Source organism: Pyrus communis, chromosome 5 (genome assembly GCF_963583255.1).
Source record: "Pyrus communis chromosome 5, drPyrComm1.1, whole genome shotgun sequence".
Lineage (NCBI taxonomy): Eukaryota > Viridiplantae > Streptophyta > Magnoliopsida > Rosales > Rosaceae > Pyrus > Pyrus communis.
Window position 1 is genome coordinate 6774210 of NC_084807.1, and position 9673 is coordinate 6783882.

The 9673-nt window shown below is 38.0% G+C and overlaps 1 long non-coding RNA gene and 1 pseudogene across 1 annotated transcript; both read left to right on the top strand.

Moving 5' to 3' along the window:
• Positions 1–588: 588 nt before the first annotated feature.
• On the top strand, positions 589–1426 carry LOC137733411 (uncharacterized). Its single transcript, XR_011068469.1, has 3 exons — positions 589–701; positions 818–1088; positions 1232–1426. It is a non-coding gene; the product is annotated as an uncharacterized lncRNA (long non-coding RNA).
• Positions 1427–1813: 387 nt separating this feature from the next.
• On the top strand, positions 1814–5948 carry LOC137734203 (eukaryotic translation initiation factor 4G-like; annotated as a pseudogene).
• Positions 5949–9673: the final 3725 nt, after the last annotated feature.

The following is a 9673-nucleotide window of genomic DNA, read 5'->3' on the forward strand; positions in this document are numbered from 1 at the left end:
CCAAGGGACATGCCATGAATCAAGTGCTAGTTGAAGGCATTTCTCATTGGGCGTGGGAAAGAATTGGGAACCCCATTTCTTTCTTTAAATTTGGATTCATTTCCTTCGTCTCTGTCTGTATTTCTCTCAATTTGTAAACAATCAATGAAGAAAATATCGAAAATTTCGTCCAATAATTTTTGACAACCCAAGAACCGTGCTAGTTAGAGCATTAAAAATTACAGAACAAGAATTTCCTTGAATCTTGGTTATCCATCACGTAGGAGAATTAGAAATAAATAAATAAACTTTGAATTGTTGAATTTATGGGGAAGGTGGAGGAGGAGGAAGAGCAGAGAAAGTAAGGTCTTAAGATGAAAGGAAAGAGGAAGAAGACCTCGTTTTGCAGAGAGGAGATGGATAAATAAATAAATCTCTGGCCGCACGATCTCATCTAACGGCCAGAATGAAAGCAAGCATCCCGATGGATCCCCACAGAAGGGTCCGGAGATGATCTGGATCCGTTATCTTAGGTTAGTGAGTTTGCTTAGCGAGGAGGTTGCTTAGTGAGGAAAAGAGGAAAGAAAAATGATTGGTCCGAAGGATTATAAGTCTTTTTCGATCATTTAAAGTCACTTACGCTCATATCACTCTCTGCACTTTCTCATGGTTTCTCAATAAAACCTTAATTCTTTCTCCTCACTCTCACTCTCACTCTCAAGGTACTCCAATCAAACCCTAATCATTCTCTTAAACACTCGCTTTACGGTATGATTTTCGGTTAATTAGGTTTGATTTATTTGATTTGGGGTTTGTGGATCTGCATTTTTGGTTGCAGAGAAGATTTAGGAACAAAAAATTTCGGAATTAATCGTAGGAATATATGTCCTTCAATCAATCAACGTCGGATAAGAACGAGACTCGGTACCGGAAAACAGGGCGATCCGCAAGCTCTAATCAGCAGCACAGGGGATACGCACCCGCTTACCCTAAGGGCACCGGCGCCGCTGTAAGTGTAACCAGTGTAAGTCCTCAGGTTTCCGGTATGGTTCCTGCACAACGTGGCGACGTACAAAATGGAGCTCATAATTCACAACCCCAATTGCATGGTACAGATTTCGAAGTTTCACTTCTATCAGTCTAGAAATTTATTGGATAATATCATGATTGTTTTGTAGATTAAAATCTGCGTTTCCCATTTTGTTTGATTTTCATTTCTTGGCAATGTTTTCCTACGATTGATATAATGTAGGAGGTTCCGATGTACCCATTGCAAGCACAGCTCCCCAGACAGCTGACGCATTAGCCCCTCAGAGATGCTCCCGAATTGTTCCAAAGCCTCCGACTTCTCAATCTGTCTCCGTGACTTCTGACACAAGAAAACCCACTACACCAGCAAAGCGTAAGTTCACACTCTGGACCATGGGGATGTTGTTGTAATCGATGTTGGGGAATGTCGGCATATTTTTACTGTTATATAGCAACGTTACGATGTCAATGCTAGATTTTCTTGGCAGTTTTCTCCCAAATAGGTGATTTAGTAATGTGTTCTAAGTTGCACGGATATGGATACGGTGACACGTGACACGATAAATTAAAAAAATAGAATACGAACACGGTTAGGACACGTCAATTAAAATATAATAAATTATAATAAATATTACATATATTAAAATAATACTACAAATTTATAGTTAAACATGGATGTATAAGGATTCCTGGTTATAAAGCCTCTAAATGAATATGCTTGCCTCTGTGTTTAACTAAGCATACCCCACGTGGAAAGAGAACCAAATAAATGAAAAAATAATAATAACATCATTTATATTGATAAATGCAAATACGTAATGTAAGTGCCTCTGTTCCATCCGCAACTGGTCCTGTTGTAATCAAACCACCTGCTGGAACGGTTGGACAGAAGGTTGTCGACCCATTGCCAAACAGCTCAACTGTTGTTGAACAAGGTGAATTATCCAAGCCTTCGAGACAATCAGGAGAAATTATGCAATCCGCAGGTGACCAATCCATCCTTAAATCATTGCCGGTGATGGAAAAAGTATCTGCAAGTGCAACTGCTACTGCTTCAGTTGAAAAACAGGTTTCAAATCTTTTGTCCTCTTCTTCAGATGCTCCAACTGAGGAGTCTGTACCAGTTGTGACCACCACTGAACCCAGAAGAATTATTGACAGGCAAGAAGGGGCTGCAAGACTTCACCATCGCGGGAGTGGAATGATGGATAATGATAGATGGAATAAAGGAGGTGCTGCCAATTTCCGAACTGGCCAAGTACCAAATTTTGGTGTTTTGAGGAATCCGCATGCACCGAAACTGGAAACCTCAGATACTGGAGAGCAGGTCCGTGGAGCGGATGATTATGACAAAGATGGACATGAACATGGGGCGAAGAAATATTCCAGAGATTTCCTTTTGAAGTTTCTGTGCAATATACGGAGCTTCCAGAAGGTTTTGAAATTATGTCTGATATAGCACAGATCTTGAATGCTAATGTGAATGCTGCTCCTTCTATTTATTATGATTCGCTCCCTAGTCCGGGAAGAATTGTTGATAGGCAAGGAGGGGCCGCAAGACTTGACCGTCGTGGGAGTGGAATAATGGATGATGATAGATGGAATATGGGAGGTGCTGCCAATTTCCGAACTGGCCAGGGACCAAATTTTGGTGTTTTGAGGAATCCGCGTGCACCGACACCAGTTCAGCAGCATGTTAGAGGGATCCTGCCTGGGCCTGCTCACTCTGTTGGTCATCAGGGAGGGATGCAAAGAAATAATTCTGATGCTGACAGGTGGCAGAGAGCTACGAATTTTCAACCTAAGGGCTTGATGCCTTCTCCTCATACTCCATTACAGGTGATGCACAAAGCTGACAGGAAGTATGAAGTGGGTAAAGTGAGTGATGAAGAGCAGGCCAAACAAAGGCAGTTAAAGGCTATACTGAACAAGTTAACTCCTCAAAACTTTGAAAAACTATTCGAGCAAGTGAAAGCTGTTAATATAGATAATGCCACGACTCTAACTGGTGTCATTTCACAGATCTTTGACAAGGCTCTTATGGAGCCTACTTTCTGTGAGATGTATGCTAACTTCTGTTTTTATCTTGCCGGAGAGTTGCCTGATTTCGGTGAGGACAATGAAAAGATAACTTTTAAGATATTGCTTTATAACAAGTGCCAGGAGGAATTTGAGAGGGGAGGAAGAGAGCAAGAGGAGACCAATAAGGCTGATGAGGAGGGTCAGGTGAAACAGTCTGAAGAAGAAAGAGAGGGGAAAAGAATCAAAGCGCGAAGACAAAGGTTGGGTAATGTTAGCTTGATTGGGGAGCTATACAAAAAGAGAATGTTGACCGAGAGAATAATGCACAAATGCATTGAAAAGTTGTTTGGTCAGCAACAGACTCCAGATGAGCAAGATATTGAAGCTTTGTGCAAACTAATGAGCACCATTGGGGAGATGATTGATCATCCAAAAGCCAAGGAGTACATGGATGCATATTTTGAAAGGATGAAAAGCTTATCAAATAACATGAAATTATCTTCTAGAGTTAGGTTCATGTTGAATGATGCAATTGATTTGAGAAAGAAAAAATGGCAACAGAGGAGGAAAGTTGAAGGACGAATAAAGATCGAGGAAGTGCACATAGATGCTGCACAAGAACGACAAGCACAGTCTAGTAGGCTGGTCCGTGGTCCTGGAATCAATCCATCAGCTAGAAGGGGGCCTCCTAGTCCAAGAGGATCAACTATGTTATCTTCACCTAATGTTCATAGTTTCGATAGAACTCTTCCAACTTCACCACCCACACATGCATATGGAGTAGCTTTAACACAAAATGTTCCTTCAGAAAATGTGTTGACTGAAGACCGCCTTAGAGATATGTCTTTGGCAGCAATTAGAGAATTTTACAGGTATATTCTTATTTTTTGAGAGAGCAGTCCTTTCTCATTCCTTTTGTCATGCATGCTTTAGACCGTTCTAATTAATTTTTGTTGTATTTTAGTTCAATGCATCTTTCAGATGTGATAATTCTCTGCGTGCTAAAAAAATCTGCCTATGATTTGCTTAACGTGATTATGCATTCAATTCTTGAAGGGAAAGTGGGGCATGTGTGTTCTGTGCCAGGGGAATGAATAGGACTTAGGAGCAATGGTTGGTCATCTTCCAGGATTTTTGGTCAACTTCAAGTTGCATAAATAGAATCGGGGTTGTTTGTCTCTGGCATTGAATGGACCCCACAGGGGGTGGTATAGAAGACAGGATGGAAAAGAAAGAAAAAAAAATCAAAGTAGAGGAGTTGAGTTAGTTGTGATGGATTTTTTTGTGCGATTACTTGTATGCTATGTTATAAAGTGGTAGACACAATTCGTTCGGATTCTCATAAATGTAGTTGGTGTCAGAATATGGGATCCATGAGCAAAGTTCAAGTGGCATGGGATGAGTATGGTGTAGGTAGAGGTCCTTAAGTTTGAATTTATGTGTTAGAAAAGAAAATAAAAGAATGTAGACCGTAGGACAGTGATTTCTATCTATAATTGTTAGATCTCAATTGGAAAATTCACTTCCTACGCAGTTGGCCAATTGTTTTAGTTAAACCGCATGATTGCAATTGTTTAAAGGTTTACGTTTTTTTTTTCACATGTATTGAAAAATATACTTTAGGGTTTCTTTGCATAACTTACGCAGATATAGAAATAAATAAGTTTGGATCATTTTGTCATTTTTCATGTATGTCTTAATTTTTTGGAGCGTTATCTGCCCTCGTAACGTTTTGCTGAATTTATTGTTGTGCATTCAAGGATATTGAGAACCTTGGGAAGTTATTTTGCATGGAGAATTGTAGACTTTGTACAACATTTGACCTGCTACTTTGGAAACTTCTAGGTTGACTTGAATGCTGTGAATGTAATGACAAGTAATGTGATAACTAAATGTGTTTAGTTTAATTGTGGCCAGCCTCGTTTTCCCCTGCTTTCTTCTTACCATATTAAAACAACTCATTTTTGCCCTGATGCATCCGCTTGATGTCAGAGTCAGACCTCGGCGGATGCTCACAATCTTTGACATTAAAGATTTAAATACATATTGTTGATGTTCAGTCATTGGCTTTCCAAGAACTCATCTTAGATTACGTTCTAGATATATATGGTTTGATGTATTATGGAACTTCTGATAACCCTTGTTAAGATTTTTCATACGCTCCTCCTTAATTTTGTCTTCCTTTCTATTTTCAGTGCTCGAGACGAGAAAGAGATTGCTTTACGCATTAAAGAGTTGAACTCACCAAGTTCCATCCATCGATGATATCTCTTTGGATCACAGACTCTTTTGAGAGGAAGGACGCTGAAAGAGATCTCTTGGCAAAGCTTCTAGTCAACCTCACAAAGACCCATGATGGAACTTTGAGTCAATCTCAGCTCATCAAAGGTTAAGGGAAAGTTTACATCTGCATTTGGTTATTGAAATTGATGGTCTTCTCGGTATTGTGCATTTTTCTATTATTTAATTTCTTCTTTTATCTGCCCAGGTTTTTTTAAATTGTTCTGTCGACCTTAGAGGATACGGTGATTGATGCCCCGAGAGCACCAGTGTTTCTTGGCCTTATCTTTCCACAGGTCATTTTAGGAATGTCGTTTCCTTGAATCAGATCGGTCAATTAATACACGAAGATGGAGAGGAGCCAGGGCTTCTTCTGGAAGTAGGGCTTGCAGGCAACATTCTTGGGAACGTCTTGGAGATTATCAAGTCGGAGAAGGGTTTGAAGACGTACGGAGATTATCCGTACGTCCTCCAACTTGCGGTTGGAGACTTTTCGGCCCTCAGATCCTCTCAAATGAAGGATTCTAGAGAAATTTATTTAGAGATTAGTGATGCTCATTGTAATCGTGCTAGAAGGAATTCATGACTGGTAGCGTTCAAAAACTCATAATTATATGCCTGCAATGAAGAATTTTTGTACCGAAGTATGCATAATATCGTGTATGTATTCTATTATATCCCAAAAAAATGTAACTGACTGCAAATTCATACGTATTTGTAAATTATTAAGACCTCAAAACTTTGCATTTTCTTTTTGAATTTATTACGAGTGAAGTGTATTTTTAATTTTTTTGAAATTATTGTGAATATAGCAATTGGTTGAATGGTTTGGATATGTATTTAGGATAGTTTATGATGAAACAAATGCTTCCTCCCATTCTTTCAATGAATATATTGTTTGTGTTGCGAGAGAAAAGTAACGAGTTAATTGTATAGATCTATAGAATTGATAATTTGATACCTTACCTTCTTTTATGAGATATACAACGATAAATTTGCACTAAATGAAATGATGAAGGGGTAAATTTATACTCTACTTTAAATTAAACGAAATTATAAGAAAACAAATCCAACTGCCAGATGCTTTTTTCTAGTTTATATTTGGTGGTGTATTTTTTTTTCTTCCAGTTAATAGACATAAATTAATCAGAGTCAGTACGCACTGATTCTGCTATGGTACTATTCTCGTTAAGTGGAGGGGTTTGTTTGACAAAAATAATCTTTAAAAGGTAGTCATGTGATCGTTTACGTGATAATTTAACGAATATATTGACAAATTTATCACAGAATGACCAAAATGATTTACTGTGAACAATGATGTAGGATAAGATTGGGGTGAATTTTTAAGAAGTAAAGAAAATGGAGCGCTTTAAAACTAACAAGGAATGGCGCATTAGAGAAAATCTCCACTCAAACGCCAAATATGGCGTTAAAATAGGAAGAGGAATATTGTGTTAGGATCTTTTGGTTGCTTGACAAATGAACTGAAGGAAGACAAAAGGACACAGCGGGAATTCATATATTTTGCGTTCGAGCTCTGTTTTGAGCCCATGATACCTTTTCGAAAAGAGCGCGACGTCTCAATTCAAACTCACTACTTTGCTGCGATGTATGATGAATTTTAGCCATCCGGGGTTGTTTAAAAGTCCAAAACTGCAAAATAAACTTTGTAATAAATTTTGAACTTTTCAATTTCTGTCGGAATTCATGTCATTTTAATTTCCTAACACCCTTGAGCTTCCCCAAGGCTGTGTTTATGTCTTTTTAAGCTGTTTGGCTTCCAATGTAATTCATCAATTTCAAAATTAATGAAAGAACCTTTTCGGTTTTCTCTCAAAATCTAGTGGACTCCAGAATTCTTTGTTCTTCAGGATTTACGTTTGTAATCCTTCACGCTCGTGATGCGTAAATTAGTATCAAAGTAGGGATTTGCCCTGTTCTTTGGCAATCGATTATGGGAGAAGCAAAACCTTAAGCGACGTTGTTCGTAAGGGAATGGCAATAGATGCGGCGTGCGCAAAGGGAATTGCCCCAAGCCAACCTCATCTAGTTGATGTTGAAGATATTCCTATTTTCTTGGGAAGTGATTGCATTGAAGGTTTTCTCTTTGTGGGTTGAGGATGTAGAGAAACTTTTCAAGATACAACCAATTCCGAAAAGGAAGAAAGTGAAGATCATTGCTTCTTGTTTAGAGGGTGATGTGCGTTTATGGTAGGATCAAATGAAAGAGTCTAGACGACAACAAGGTAAAATCCTATCACTTGGCGTTGGTTGAAGTGACTAATTGTTAAGCAATTCCTTTTTTATTTATACAAATTGTATTTGGCAAGTACTGGTGAAGCATTCATTAGAAAAGAAGCTAAAGTGATGGAGAATGATATTTCATTATGCCAAGAAACGGTGGAGGTCAAGGTGGAAGAAATGAACAAGTAATTTTACTTATTGAGAATCTTGTTGAAGAAGATCTCCTAAAACATGACAACCCACAAGTGGAGACCCAAGAAATTCAAGGTATGGGTGATTATGAACTGCTATGACTTTTGGAGAATCAGCAATCTACTAAATAGGGGTTAAATTCCATTGTTGACCAAACAAAAAAAATTGGGGAAAGAAAATATTTTGATTATCGATGGCATATTTCAATCTTGTTTACGGAATTAATTTGATGATATTTCACCTAATTTCACTGAAAGTTGGGCTTCTCGAGTTGAACTTTCAGTGCTTCTCAACTTGAAGAATTTATTTGCTTAACAAGGGAGTTGCCAACTAGCTATCAAGATCGTTTTAAGTAGAACTCAAGGTTGAGTTTTTTTAAGTGGAGGAGTCTGATATAAGACAAGATATGAGTCAATTCCGACGAAGAAAGATAAAGAAAATAAAATGTTTCAAATTTTGAAAAAAGAAGAATTAAAGTTGGGAAATATCGGATTCATTTGATATGGCGACATAAAAGGCAATAAGAAGTATTTTGGTATTAGAATTGGGCGTATAATATATCGTTTTGAATAGAATTGTGAGCAAAACAAGAGTCATGGTCATCCCATGAGCCCGTCGTGTTTAAGGTCATCTAAGGTCGTTTTAGACTCCCAAAACAGCATTTTAAAGTTTGTAATAAAAATTGTACTTTTGGCTTTTCGTTCAATTTATGTCATCTTAATTTTCCTAAGATTCCTAAGCTTCCCTAGGGCGAAGTTAAGTGTATTTGAACCTTTTGTCTTCTATGTAATCATCATTCAAGAATTAATCAATTAACCTTTGAAATTTTCTCTCTAAACTTGTGGGTTCCAGCTTTCCGATTTTTGGGTTTACATTTGAATCCCATTTACTACGCTTGTGTAATGTCAATTGGCATGCCCTGTTCTAATGGCAATCAATGGTGGGAGATACAAACCTCTGTTCAACATTGATTGTGAGAGGGAGGCTCTTTATGTAATACCAAAGGTTTTCTATGGAGATTGCATACAGTCTTTTGTTGATAAGGAATGCGTTGGAGAATTTGCCTTAATCCAAATTCGTCAACTTGATGTTAAGAATGGGTTGAAATGCAATGAAAGATGATGTGAGGACTTGGGATGATAGAGTTGTACATCTAGTTTGCTACATATGGATGAGCAACATGGAATGTGAGATCACATGTTTTTGTACTCAGACCTATTTTTGAAAAGTTGATTGGCCAACCAATATTTGAGACCATGATTTTCTGAGCCCATGCTTTTGTAAAAGCATGGTCATAAGTCGGACTTGCCCATGATCTCCAGCGAGGGGAGAATAATGTTGATTAAGGGGTGTTGTTGAACCCGAAAAAGACTGCCTACATATCTTCTGAAAGGAGAATCAAGCCACGGGTGTAGTCCTAAGAAAGAATGGTGTGAACCATCCATGAACTTAAATATTGGTCTGAGTACAAAAGCATGTGATCTCACATTCCATGTTGCTCATCCATATGTAGCAAAATAGTTGTACAACTCCATCATCGCAAGTCCTCACATCATCTTTCATTGCATTTCAACGCATTCCCAACATTAAGTTGACGAGTTGATCTCACAAACAGCAGCGAAGCCAAGAGTTGTTGGGAAAGAGGCAAAATTTAAAAGGGTAAGATGTCCCAAAAAAATTTAGACAACCAAATCCTTTTAGATGGTAAACAATGTTAATGTCGTTCATAATTTATCAATACATTACCGCCGGTGAGGTTTCATGTCATAAAAGCGTCGCATAATAGGCTCATTATCAATAAAAGCAAAAACACCTCTCTCAGTGTAAACAACCATACTATTACTCAACCATTCATTTCCCATTTTGTTTCACATTGGTGTTTTCACAATTTCTAACATTTTAAATATCGATTTTTGTGAAAATACCA